Here is a 13,854-nt window from a genome sequence, read left to right on the forward strand (position 1 = left end):
CAGTGTTTTATATCAGGGTGGTCTACCAGTTTAGGGCTATTATTTCAAATTTCCTGTCATAGGCTAGAATTGTATATGGGACAAAGTCTATATTATTTAATCAGAAAATAATGCTGCTAAGCGCTCCCTCAAATAATATTGTGAAAAGTAATATATTTGAACCTTGGTCAGCACAGATGCCTCAGCACACCTGTATGTATCGTGCTAATGCCATTAATCTTGAAGGACTCTGATAACCCTCCCATTGGTGTCTGACACTGACCAATGTCTCTACAGAATTAATATTTTGATGAGGGAACATTATATGTAACGAGCTACCCCTATTTCCTCTTTGCACAATATTGGGTTTAAATAAAGGTATTGTGTAAAATTAAACATCTCACCAGTTCAAGTATTTCACTGTTAACTCTGTTTGTTTAAAGAAGAAACTTATAAATGCAAATATTATTACATTCATTCCTTTTAACAGCCTTCATAATGCATCTTATTAGACATCATGGATACAAATCATAATGTTTATAATAAGGCTCGTATGTGTAAGTAAACACATCATTCTGAAACATTCAAGGGGTCCATTGTGAAATGTCTCATCAGAGGTTTAGAAAATAAATTATAGTCAGTTGCATTCAAACTTTCTTTCTGTAAGTGTCGAGAAGCACCTTACACACATTCATATCTAGATATAAGCAACATCCTCTTCCCTCATGTTGAATCGTGCCCTCCAGCTGCAGCATCAATACATATCCAGGAATAATTCTTTCCAGAATCCGTGGGATGTCTGGACTTAGTACTCTACTGGCCATTAAAATTGCTACACCACGAAGATGACGTGCTACAGACGCGAAGTTTAACCAACAGGAAGAAGATGCTAAGTCGGATTGTAAGAAGACATTGAGACAGTTCAGAGCCAAGCTGCTAATTTGTTACAGGAAGTTCAGTCAGCTTGCAAGTGTTACGGATATGCTTCGGGAGCTGAAGTGGGAATTGCTGGAGGGAAGAAGACATTCATTTCAAAGAACACTACTAATTTTAGAGAACAGGCATTTGAAGCTGAGTGCAGAACACTCCTACTGTCATCAACGTATATTTTGCATAGGCACAATGATTAGATTAGGAAATGAGACACTTAAAGTAGTAAAGGAGTTTTGCTATTTGGGGAGCAAAATAACTGATGATGGTCGAAGTAGAGAGGATATAAAATGTAGACCAGCAATGGTAAGGAAAGCGTTTCCAAAGAAGAGAAATTTGTTAACATCGAGTATAGATTTAAGTGTCAGGAAGTCGTTTCTGAAATTATTTGTATGGAGTGTAGTCATGTATGGAAGTGAAACATGGACGATAACTAGTTCAGACAAGAAGAGAATAGAAGCTTTCGAAATGTGGTGCTACAGAAGAATACTGAAGATTAGATGGGTAGATCATATAACTAATGAGGAGGTATTGAATAGGATTGGGGAGAAGTTTGTGGCACAACTTGACTAGAAGAGGGGATCGGTTGGTAGGACATGTTCTGAGGCATCAAGGCATCACCAATTTAGTATTGGAGGGTAAAAATCGTAGAGGGAGACCAAGAGATGAATAAACTAAACAGATACAGAAGGATGTAGGTTGCAGTAGGTACTGGGAGATGAAGAAGCTTGCACAGGATAGAGTAGCAGGGAGAGCTGCATCAAACCAGTCTGAGGACTGAAGACCACAACAACAACAAGGAACAATGAAGACAAGATAAGAGAAATTAGGGCTCATATGAAGGGATATAGACAGTCATTTTTCCCTAGCTCTATCTGCAAGAGGCATGGGAAAGGAAACGACGTGTTATGCTACTAGGTACCCTCCCTCACGCACTGTATAGTGGCTTGCAGAGTATGTATGTAGATGTAGAACAGGCACAGGATTCTACTGTCCATCGCTGGATTTGAACGTGGGTTCTCTGGTGGGCATGAGGAAGAGGATGATTGAAGTGTGTCCACAGATTGCTCCTGATGACACAATAACAACATTTATTGTTCAGCTGCAATATGGTGGTTGTGGACTCTTGGTGAGGTTTCCTTCCACTCATAATATTCTCAGAGGCAACGAAGGTTGCTGGTGGGCACTGTTGCATGTCCACTGTGGTTACTGTAGCTGCGCTGGCTTAATGAGAATCTGCTGCCCCGGCAGTGATGCTACAGCATTGCTGAGCTTAATGTGGTGGCTGGAACCACATGCCACAGCCCTCTGTTGTGATCGCGCCTCTGTTGTGATCGCAGCTGGGGTCGTGGCAGCGGCGGTGGGATGGATCAGTGCCCTGTTTCAGAGACCATCCCCTGCTGCAGCTGTTTAACGTCAGTGAGCTGGGGTCACCGGCTCCAGCCCCGATCATGGTGTTTGTGGAGGCAGCATCCCAGGATGACAGTGGCAGTGCGTTTCCACAACACACCGCAAACGATAACTCCTGTGAGAGGCGGCTGCCTGTCTACAGGGTCCGACGATAGTTACAGCAGTGGTGTCACTTTGACACCTCTTAGGCAATGACCTACATTGCGATGGTGACTATTACAATGATTGTAATGACTGGTGACGGCACTAATTGACGGAAGCTCTGCATCACTCCGATGCCTTACGTCAGACGATGACGACGAGCTGGCTGCCGGTACTTAAATACGACCTTCTGCCGCTGATTTCTGTGGTTCTTCTTGCTCAGTAGATTGGTGGAATATTCTGGTCTTGCTCGACTGGCATAATTGGCCCAAGTACCGCCCTTGAAGCCGACGCCCTTGCATGTGGCAAGCTGGCTGGTGACTTAGTGTTTCCCTTCACGTTGCTTAACTCGACACTCCGCTGACCCTCTTACACCATATCATCATACCACTGAACTGCGCAACAGAATGTAACTCACTAATAACTTCTGGTACCCAAAATTGCTTCACATTTTAACTGACTTCATTGCTGTAAAACTCCTACCTTTAATGACTCTAATCACTCTAATCATTTGACCCTCTACGCACACATGTCCAAAGCAACATTGCATCATTCTTAACAACACGTGCACTGGAATATCTTACATCTAGAAAGCCTCTGTGAGATCAAGACAGTTAGCACCAAACTGCTTAAAATTATGAAATCCGGGTAGCTGCGTCGAAAATCCGCAACATTTCGATGAGTGTCATTCTCATCATCTACTTGCGAAGTGTCGATGGAGGGCGGCTGTCATCTATATATAGCTAGTCAGCGGCGCGCGCCAGCCACCCCTCCCCACCGCTCCTACCGGCGCTGGGCCTGTGGTATGGGGGCGGGAGGGAACGGAACCACGCGGGGCTGGGCAATGCCGGCTGTCTGCCGCGTTAGTCTAGCTTAGAATCGCGAAGCGTTAGCAGCTGAGCACAGTCCCGGCATATAGCTGCTATTCCAGGGTTCCACGCCGAACTTAAATGGTAGCCCTTATCCCTGTTGACGAGACTGTCATGTAATCTTATTTCAATTGATTCCACGATGACGCTTTGCCAGAAGCCACTGGCTCGGCAAAGCATTTTCGTTTCTTCAAATTGGATGGTGTGTCCCTCATTGAGGCTGTGTTCTGCCACGGCCGATTTGTCCTTGTGCCCCAGCTGTACGGATCTAATGTGTTCCTGGTAAGATGCAGCGTTGTGTTTGACCCATGTACTGGAGTACACATTCGCACAGTATGCTATATATACCAGGAACTTGTAGCTGCAATTTGTCCTACACGGAGCCCGGTAACTCTTTCGTTTTTGGAGGTAGTCGAAAAATTGCTTTGATGTTGTTTTTCCCCATTATTCTCACAATTTTGGTTGACGGGGGCCCAGTGTAGGGGATAAAGGCGAGTTTCGTTTTCTGTTCTTTGTGGTTGACTGTGTCACTCTTTTTCTTCCTGAACGCATGTCTAATGTGCACTTCGCTGTGACCATTAGGATGAAACACATCCTTAAGGTACTGCAGCTCAGCTGGAAGTCTGTCTTTGACACAGATGGCTCTTGCTCTATGAACCAGCGTCGTTAGAACGGTGTGCCGCTGTGCTGGGTGGTGGCAGCTCGAAGCATGGAGATACAGGTCTGTGTAGGTGTTCTTTCTGTATACTGCATGTCCTAGCATGCCGTCTGCTTTTCTCCTTATAAGAATATCCAAAAATGGAAGACATCCATCTGGCTCTAACTCCATTGTGAACTGTGTGTTTTTGTGAATGCTGTTCAGGTGTTCGTGGAATTCATTCAGGGCTTCTCTTCCATGTTCCCACACAATGAATGTGTCATCAATGTAACGGAAGAAGTGTTTAGGTTTAAGCTGTGCTGTTTCTAGTGCCAACTCCTCGAAATGCTCCATATAGAGATTGGCAATCCCTGGAGCAAGTGGCGAACCCATGACTACCCCATCAACCTGTTCATAAAATTCTCCGTCGTATTTGAAATAGGTTTGGGTGAGAACATGTTCAAATAATTTTACTGTCTTGGGCTCAACGGAGAGGGACAAGGGCAACCATTTAAGTTCGGCGTGGAACCCTGCAATAGCAGCTGTACGCCAGGACCATGCTCAGCTGCTAACGCTTCGCGATTCTAAGCTAGACTAACACAACAGACAGCCGGCGTCGCCCAACCTGCGCAGTTCCCACCACCACCACCCGCCCAGTGCCTGTAGGAGGGTTGGGGAGGGACGGCCGCAGTCCATCGACACTTCTACAGAAGATGTTGAGAATGACACTCATCGAAACATCGCGGATTTTCGACTGGGTGCGATGGTGGAATGAGGGCTGTGTAGTGCTGGAATGGGAACAGGGAAAGGGCAGGATGGGTAAGGATAATGACTAATGAAGGTTGAGGCCAGGAGGGTTAGGGGAACGTAGGATCTATTGCAGGGAAAATATCCACCTACACAGTTCAGAAAATCTGGTTTAGTGGGAAAAATCCAAATGGCATAGGCCGTGAAGGATGTCGTGTTTGGCAGTGTGCTTAGCAGCAGGGTGGTCTACTTGTTTATTGGCCACAGTTTGCAGTGGCCTTCATGCGGACAGACAGCTTGTTGGTTGTCATGCCTACATACAATGCAGCACAGTGGTTGCAGCTTAGCTTGTATATCACATGACTGGTTTCACAGATAGACCTGCCTTTGATGGGATAGGTGATGTTTGTGACCAGACTGAAGTAGGTGGTGGTGGGAGGGTATATGGCTGAGGTCTTGCAGCTAGGTGTATTACAGTGGTATGAACCTTGAGGTAAGGGGTTGAGAGCAGGGGTTGTGTACAAATGGACGAGTATATTGCGTAGGTTTAGTGGATGGCAGAATACCACTGCGGGAGGGGTGGGAAGGATAGTAGGCAGGGCATTTCTCATTTCAGGGCATGACGAGAGGTAGTCGAAACCCTGGCAAGGAATGTTATTCAGTTGCTCCAGTCCTGGGTGGTACTCAGTTACAAGGGGAATGCTCTTTTGTGGCCGGACGTTTGGACTTTGAGAGGTGGTGGGAGACTGGAAAGATAAGGCATGGGAGATCCTTCATTTCAGTGACTGCTTTACAGTGCCATATGGAACCTTCCTGCCAACGCCAGCTTTTCTGAACTGCATAGGCGGGAAGTTTCCAGGCAATATATCCTATGTTCCTGTAGCCTTCCTGGACCCAACCTTCATTAGGCATTGTCCTCATCCATCCAGCCCCTTCCCTAATCCTATTCCAGCACTACACAGACTTAATTCCACCATCGCATCCAATCTTTTTAATTCTCTCCTTTTACGCTAACCCCCCACCTCTCCCTTGCCCTCCATCTAACCTCCCAACTACACATAGCTGCTCTACCCTCACTCCACCTCATCCCTGTGCACTCCCCTGCAGCACTTCACTGTCTGGCACCCCTATACTTGTATTCCTCCCCCTCCCTGCCCCAGCCTCCTCCTTGCCCCACCCAGTCACCACTCCCATCAGACACTGGTACTGCTGCCCGCAGTGTGGTGTCAGTTGCACAAGACTGCAGTCGTGTGTGTGTGTGTGTGTGTGTGTGTGTGTGTGTGTGTGTGTGTGTGTGTGTGTGTGTGTTGTGACTGTCTTTTTGTTGTGCATATCTGCGACTGAGCATATCTGCTATATGGTGAGTGGCAACTTTCCTTTACACAATATCGTAACAGTTAGAAACCTGTATTGACAGACAGAGAAAGGTGGAATGTTCATAGTTTTTGGAGTGCTATAGTTGTGGACTTAAATGCCACAGAACAGGGTGGAGCTTCAAGCCTAAAATGTACTTGGAAATAAAAATATTGGCAAATCAGGTAGATAATATCTTCGTCAAGGTATGTGAACATAACATAACCTGAACCTTTGATGCTTCTTATTACCATTTGCACAGTGGCGATGCTTACTTGTTCCCACATTTGTGTGTACAGATGTGCTTGTCTGTCTCCAGATCAAATTGTGAAGTGCAACATGTGCAAATATGCTCACTGTACAAAATATGTCACCTCATTAAATTAGCACACAGGTCGCCTTGAAGCTCTGTAGATGATACAGAATTGGTACCAGGTCGTCGTGGGACTGTCCACTCCTGTCGTAACTTGTGACAAAGAAGTAGTGGGTGTGTACTGATAGAGGCATGACACAATAGCAATAAGGAGTAATGTTTGGATAAGCCCATTACCACATCACGAATGAAGTTGCGAAATTAATAGTGATCAATGTAAACTGTCCTTTGTGTTTACACAACATACGAACAGTGTTCCTAAAAATATCCTAATGAACAGGGTTCAAAGATGAGTGTCACATATAGCTACCTATCTTCAGTGGGCCAAACAACATAGAAACTGGACAGTAGCCGACTAGAGATGCGTATCATGGACCATAAAGCCATGATTTTGTCTGCTTTTAAATGATGCAACGCGTTGGCCTAATGTGGTGTTAACGCACAGCAGCCTTTTGTTATTAATGGAATGATGATGACAAAATTTCAGATTTTAATTTATTATAGTCCCAGAGATAAAGAGGATTACCTAAAAGTCCTAAAACCTGTGTTTGTTTTTGTTAGGGACGATAACAGATTGACCCTCCTTATCATTTGAAGCCATGACAAAGTTGTCAGTGCATAAACATCAATTAATTAGAATTTTCTTTTTAAAAGTTAGGTCACTTTGCATTACGTAAGACAAAAATCGGTCAAAATTATTATTTGATTATATTTTGTTGTGTGAGTGCGTAAGAATGATTGAGAGTGTGTGTGTGTGGGGGGGGGGGGGGACATACGTTAAAATTTAATACTTCATTTTACGTAAAACCTTGGACAAACGATCTCTGGGAAGGTTACGTTGCAGTCACAATTCAGGCGACGTATGGCTGTGTGAGCAAGCTTTTGTATAAAAGCAGCCAGAATGGAAGTTAGAGGCGGAATATGTTTATTTATCAATTTGAAGAATATTTTGCATTTCGCTTATTTTGATTAAACATAATACAAGAAATAGAAGTTTTGTTGACGTTAATTACTATCAAATTAGTAATGGGATAAGGCAAGATTTGCCGCGAGAATGATCAGGAAGGAATGTTCTGATTGGTCGTTTAGTTCAACAGCCAATCAAAATTAAGTTGCTCCCACACGAATAAAGGAGTGGACAGAGAGGAGAGTACCTCGATGGAGTCCCTTGCTAGACAGCCTGCAGATAACACGATATTAGATCGCTCCTTAAAAATACTCTGTAAGATGAGGAAATAGTGAGGCATATCGTGACTGAAGCGACTGGAGTTACGAACATTTTAAATGAAAGTTTGGTGTTTTTAAGTTAAATAGTTTGAGAGAGATGAGCATGTGAACTTTCTGGTCGTAGTAACAACTCCGCGTGGCGTGTTTCATGCTCTGTACGGAATATGTTGGCGAGCACTTCTTATGAAGAAGACCACTGAAACAACAGAATGTTTAACTCGCGAATAATTGGGGGTCTGTGACTGGTAGAATGTGAAAATTAGTTGGGTCGGACTTGATAAAATTCTGGCTGATTTTCGAGTGAATATTTGTTATACAGATAGTGAACTTTCATTGATAACGTTTCACCATATTGCATACGGACTTGGTAGCCATTTCATTTGTTTCAGTATAAATAAAAAAACAGAGTTAATCTAATTTTAAATTCTTTTCTGCAAGTAGACTGAATATGCCAAACACCCAATTTTTTAATCATGAACGTTCAGTAACTGACTTTCAACTAGAGTTATGCGACCTCTGTGTGGTAGGTGTAAGGTAGTGGTTTCATCAGCGCTGCTTTACACTGCCTCGCTCATACCTGGTACCACAGAGTGAAAGGACATCAGCAAGAATCATATCGAGGTAGGTGGACTGAACCTTAACAAACACAAGGCGACCGACCCCGCCCTGCCGCAAGGTTGAAGTTACTATTTCTGAAATAACGCAGAACTTCTTGAGAGTGTTACTTGGCTTTTATTGTTTGATTGCATCCACAAAACACAATCAAATTAGCAATCTCACAAAATAATTCCAGAAAACAACATGAAGTAGTCAAATACAAAAACTAAGAATAATCGAGGAACCAAAAGGGTTCCGTGCGCAGTCACACACCGCCGGATTGTCCGAGAGCTTATAAGCAAATTCCAGTGGTGGCAGATGATGGTCCAAAGATAGCTCTAACTAACCCGTTTGGCCTTTTCGAACACATGTACAGGAGAGTCTCGATAGTTCGAATTTCCAGTAAGCCGAGCCTCTAAAACGATCTAATTTCTTTTTTTACTGACATCATAAATAATGAAAACATCATTGCAAAAGATAGATAGGGAGAGTACGGCTCAGTGGCACAGCAGACAATAATGCAATCAACACCGACGATTAGCTCGCTGCCCTGTTGCACGAACATCTGTTGTCAGTATGGCACGAAATACCCCGACTGCTGCCGGCTGCTACCGATCAAAACTGGGGAGTTAATACGCTGCTATAGTTCCCAGTACCTGTACTGTACAGTGTTGTGTGTCGTTTTGTTTGTTGACTGTGTGTTCCGTTGTACTTTTAGCTCTCTGCTTTTAGCGTGACCATTCGAAATCACTGTCGTTCGCCACACAGCCTCCCTGCTGAAAGTTCGGAGTACATGGGATGTATGGGTACTTAAAGCTTACCCGCCGACCTGCTCATGTGTGTCTTTGCGGTACTTGCTCGTGCGATGTCTTCTGACTGTACAGTTAAGGCACAAGAGAAACTGTTCCTCCGATATCCTTGGTGCTGGCTTGTTTGCTGGTGAGGTTCTTAGTTACTGTCACCAGGCATGTAAGCTGGCTTGACTCTTTCTATTGACACCACTGTTGACTTCCCATTGTAGGAGATTTCCATCTTATGCATGTTTCGGTGCCAAACTTCGTAAGGGCCCGAATACAGTTGTTGCAACGGTGGTTTGACGATGTCTAATCACAACATAATGTGAGTACAACTGTCAAAGTCTTTGGGCATGAAAGTTGGTTGATGTCCATGCCTAGTGCCGGGAATTGTGCCCAGACGTGACACTTGTTGTCGTAACTGCACAATGAACGTAGATGATGTATCAAATTCTCCTGTCCTAGGACTCCTGTCTTCAATGAAGTCCACTGGGACGCGGATATTCTGGCCATACACCGTTTCTGCGGTAGACGTGCCTTAGTCAGGCTTGTAAGCAGTGCACAAACCAAGTAATACCAAAGGCAAATCCTGTGTCCATTTATCCTCATGACACACAAGAGCGGCTTTCAAAGTCCGATGCTGTCTTTCAACCATACCGTTACTCTTGGGATGATAACTGGTAGTTTTGTGGTGGTTCATTCCACACAGATTGGCTAACTGTTGAAATAAAGTTGACTCAAACTGTCCCCCTCTGTGTGTGGTTACATGTACAGGACATCCGAAACGCGCTCTCCACACGCCCATGAAGGTCTTTGCTGTCATTTTGGCTGAAATACCTGCTATCGGAACAGCTTCCGCCCAATGGGTATATCGATCAATTACCGTAAGAAGGTAGCGGAAACCATCTGAGGGCGGTAATGGTCCCACCAAGTCAAGATGGACATGAGTGAACCTTTCGCAACTGTCAGGAAAAATCCCTAACGGAGGATGGGCGTGATGACCCACTTTACTTCTTTGGCAGGCCAAACATTGTTGCGCCCATCTCCTGCATTCTTTGCTTACCCCGGGCCATACGAAACGTTCTGTCACCAGGCGGACTGTGCTCCTGATGCCAGGATGGGCCAGATCGTGAACACTATGAAATGTTCGTCTGTGTTAGTCTGCTGGCAAAAATGGGCGCTTTCTACCTGTAGAGACATTGCACCAAACTTTGAGACTTGAGTTCACTAATCTAATTTGCACTAGATGGATACCTGTATTCTCGTTCAAGAGGAAGTGCTGCAGCTGTGCGTCCTTCTCTTGTGCCACTGCCAACTCGTGGAAGTCAATGGTTTGGGGTAGGCCCTTTATTCGGGACAGATATTCTGCTGTAAAATTGTCTGCCCCTGCTATATGCCGTATGTCGGTTGTGAATTGAGCTATAAATTCAATCTGTCTGTGTTGCCCCAGAGAACTGTGTTTGCCTTGCTGTTTCAAAACAAACTTTAAGGGTTTATGGTCCGTGAAAATGGTGAAGTCTTTGGCCTCTACTGACGTTCTGAAATATTTGATTGCCTCAGAAACAGCCAGCAACTCACGATCATATGCACTTCAATTTCTTTCCTGTGCATTTAATTTTTTGGAAAAAATATGTCATAAGGCTGCCACGCAAGAGTAACATACTGCTGCAGAACTGTGCCTATGGCTGCCTGACTTGCATCGACAACAGTTGCCAAAGGTGCAGTCGGATCAGGGTATGCTAGAAGCGTTGTGTCAACTACACTTTGTTTCACAGCCTCAAATGAGCGTTGCACTTCCATAGACTACTGAATTCTGTGCTTACCTTTAGCGTTGGTACCTGTGAGTGCTGTTGTCAACGGCTCCTGTTTCTCGCCGTCCGTGGTAAGTGCTGCCTGTAGAAATTTACCATTCCTAGCAATCTTCGTAATTCTTGGTATGCGGTCGGGGGTGATACCTGCTGTAACGCTTGCACCTTCTCCAGCGTTGGAGTAATTCTTGCTGCGGTAACTAAATACCCAAGAAAAGTCACTTGGTTTTGTCCTACGACACACTTCTTGCAATTAATGGTCACACCATAATCACTGAGATATTGAAAAACCGGTGTCAGAAGATCCTTATGCTCGGCTGTAGTTTTTAGAAAATACTAGAATGTCGTCAATGTAAGCGAAACAAAAATGCAGGCCACGCAAAACCTCTTTGATAAATCTTTGCCATATCTGGGTTGCGAAAAATGGTTCAAATGGCTCTGAGCACTATGCGACTTAACTTCTGAGGTCATCAGTCGCCTAGAACTTAGAACTAATTAAACCTAACTAACCTAAGGACATCACACACATCCATGCCCGAGGCAGGATTCGAACCTGCGACCGTAGCGGTCGCTCGCCTCCGGACTGTAGCGCCTAGAACCGCACTGCCACTGCGGCCGGCTCTGGGTTGCATTTTTAAGTCCAAAAGGCATATACAGTAGAGTCTCGATAGTTCGAGGTGAACGGGACTGGAACCACCTCGAACTATTGAAAACTCGTACTATCGAAATTTAAATGGGAAAAAGGAATATTATGATATTGTAAGTAATGCAGTTCAAAATATGAACTTTATTAAAATAGAAGTATTTGCACATGCATTTGCATTGGCAGAATAACAATAATTATTTATTTAGACAAGTAATAGTGAAGTATCTTTTATTTGGCGAAGCTGCAACGTTTCCTCGCGACAACGTCACACCACCGTCTCAGGAGCAGTAGGTCAGTTGGTGTCGCCTCAGGCTGCTGTTCCACGTAGCATATGGCGGCCTCGAGAGCAGCGTAGCCATAGATGTGACTCATCATCGGTGCAGCCTCTGCCTCGTCATCCTCGTCACTCTCACACTGCGATGGAATGTTAACCGTGTCAATTATAGAAGAGTCTGTCACTTCCACCTGTTCGTCCGAATTTAACCTCTCGCCTACTTCCACCTCTTCTGCCTCTTCACACCCTGGCAAGCTTCTGATTAAATTACACAATGGTTGATCGTCCTCATCTGCTAAATCTTCAGTTTCTGTGTCTGGCACACTTTCCTGTAGAATTTTCCTCCATGACTTAGAAATTGTGTCTGACTTTATTTCGCTCCAAGATTCGCTAATCCAGTACACGACATTCTTCAAAGTCACTTTCTTCAAAGCTCCTACAATGATTTCGTTGTCTTTGGAATGCAGGATTGACTGTAGCAATCGCCGTCTATACTTTTTTTTTTAGACGTTCCAGAACGCCCTGATCCATGGGTTGAACGTTGAACGAGACACGTAACGTTTGGTGGGAAAAACAAGGCGCGGATACCGTCGCACTGCAGTTCTCCTGCACTTGGATGTGAGGACGCATTATCCATGAGCAAAATTGCTTTGCAAGGCAGTCCCCTTTCTTTTAAAAAATTCTTGCAGTCAGGTACAAACGAGTTAAAAAAACATTTCTTGAAGATTTCCTGATTCATCCAGGCATTATTCTGATGTGTATAGAGAACCGGAAGAGCTGAGATGGATACATTGTTGAATGCTCTTGGCTTGGCAGACTTCCCAATCACAACTAGTTTTAGTTTGTGGTTTCCAGTTGCATTTGAAGCTGCCATAACTGTGAGCCACTCTACTTTTTTTGCGTCCAGGAGCACTTTTTTCTTCACAAGAAGCAAGTGTTCTCGAAGGTAACATTTTAAAATTTAGCCCAGTTTCGGCACAGTTATATATTTGTCCATTAGACAAATTTTCGTCAGTTATGATTTTTTTTAACTCGACGATAAATTTTGAAACGGCCTGAGCGTCACCAGAGAGTTTTTCTCCACATACGTCTAGTTGACGCACTTCATACCTCTTCTTCCACTTGTCGAGCCAGCCCACACTAGCGGCGAAATTGTCATCTCCTTCCTGCAGCTGGTTTCTGAAAAACAAAGCTTTTTCTTGCAAGATTGGGCCAGGAATCGGAGCACCCTTCTGTCTCTGTTGGGGAAACCACATGAAAAATGCTTCACTTGTTTTTTCGAAGTCTGACTTCTTTATACTTCTTCGACTGAGAGATTCGTGTGAGCATTTCGGTGAAGAAAACTGTTCCAATTTAAGTCGGTTTCTTCACCACTCAGCAACAGTAACTTCACCGACACAATATTCGAGAGCAAGTTTTTATTTTATTGTTTCTCCTTTGTCAAGTCGCCTTAGTGCTTCTAATTTTAGATGCAAAGGCACGAATTTCATCTAATTTGTTACAGCACTCATCTTTGTAAGGTGTACAACGGAACGCACAGTCAACAAACAAAACGACACACAACACTGTACAGTACAGGTACTGGGAACTATAGCAGCGTATTAACTCCCCAGTTTTGATCGGTAGCAGCCGGCATCAGTCGGGGTATTTCGTGCCATACTGACAACAGATGTTCGTGCAACAGGGCAGCGAGCTAATCGTCGGTGTTGGTTGCATTATTGTCTGCTTTGCCACTGAGCCGTACTTTCCCTATCTATCTTTTGCAATGATGTTTTCATTATTTATGATGTCAGTAAAAAAAAGAGATTAGATCGTTTTAGAGGCTCGGCTTACTGGAAATTCGAACTATCGAGACTCTCTTGTACATGTGTTCGAAAAGGCCAAACGGGTTAGTTAGAGCTATCTTTGGACCATCATCTGCCACCACTGGAATTTGCTTATAAGCTCTCGTACAATCCACTACACTGAACACGTGATCTCGCTAGCAAATTGTTAAACTCCTGTAAATTCGGAACCAGGTACTTATCTGGGATTGTCCTTGCGCTTAGTGCCCGGAAATCGCAACAAGG

The sequence above is a fragment of the Schistocerca serialis genome, chromosome 8 (genome assembly GCF_023864345.2).
Source record: "Schistocerca serialis cubense isolate TAMUIC-IGC-003099 chromosome 8, iqSchSeri2.2, whole genome shotgun sequence".
NCBI classification, from domain to species: domain Eukaryota; kingdom Metazoa; phylum Arthropoda; class Insecta; order Orthoptera; family Acrididae; genus Schistocerca; species Schistocerca serialis.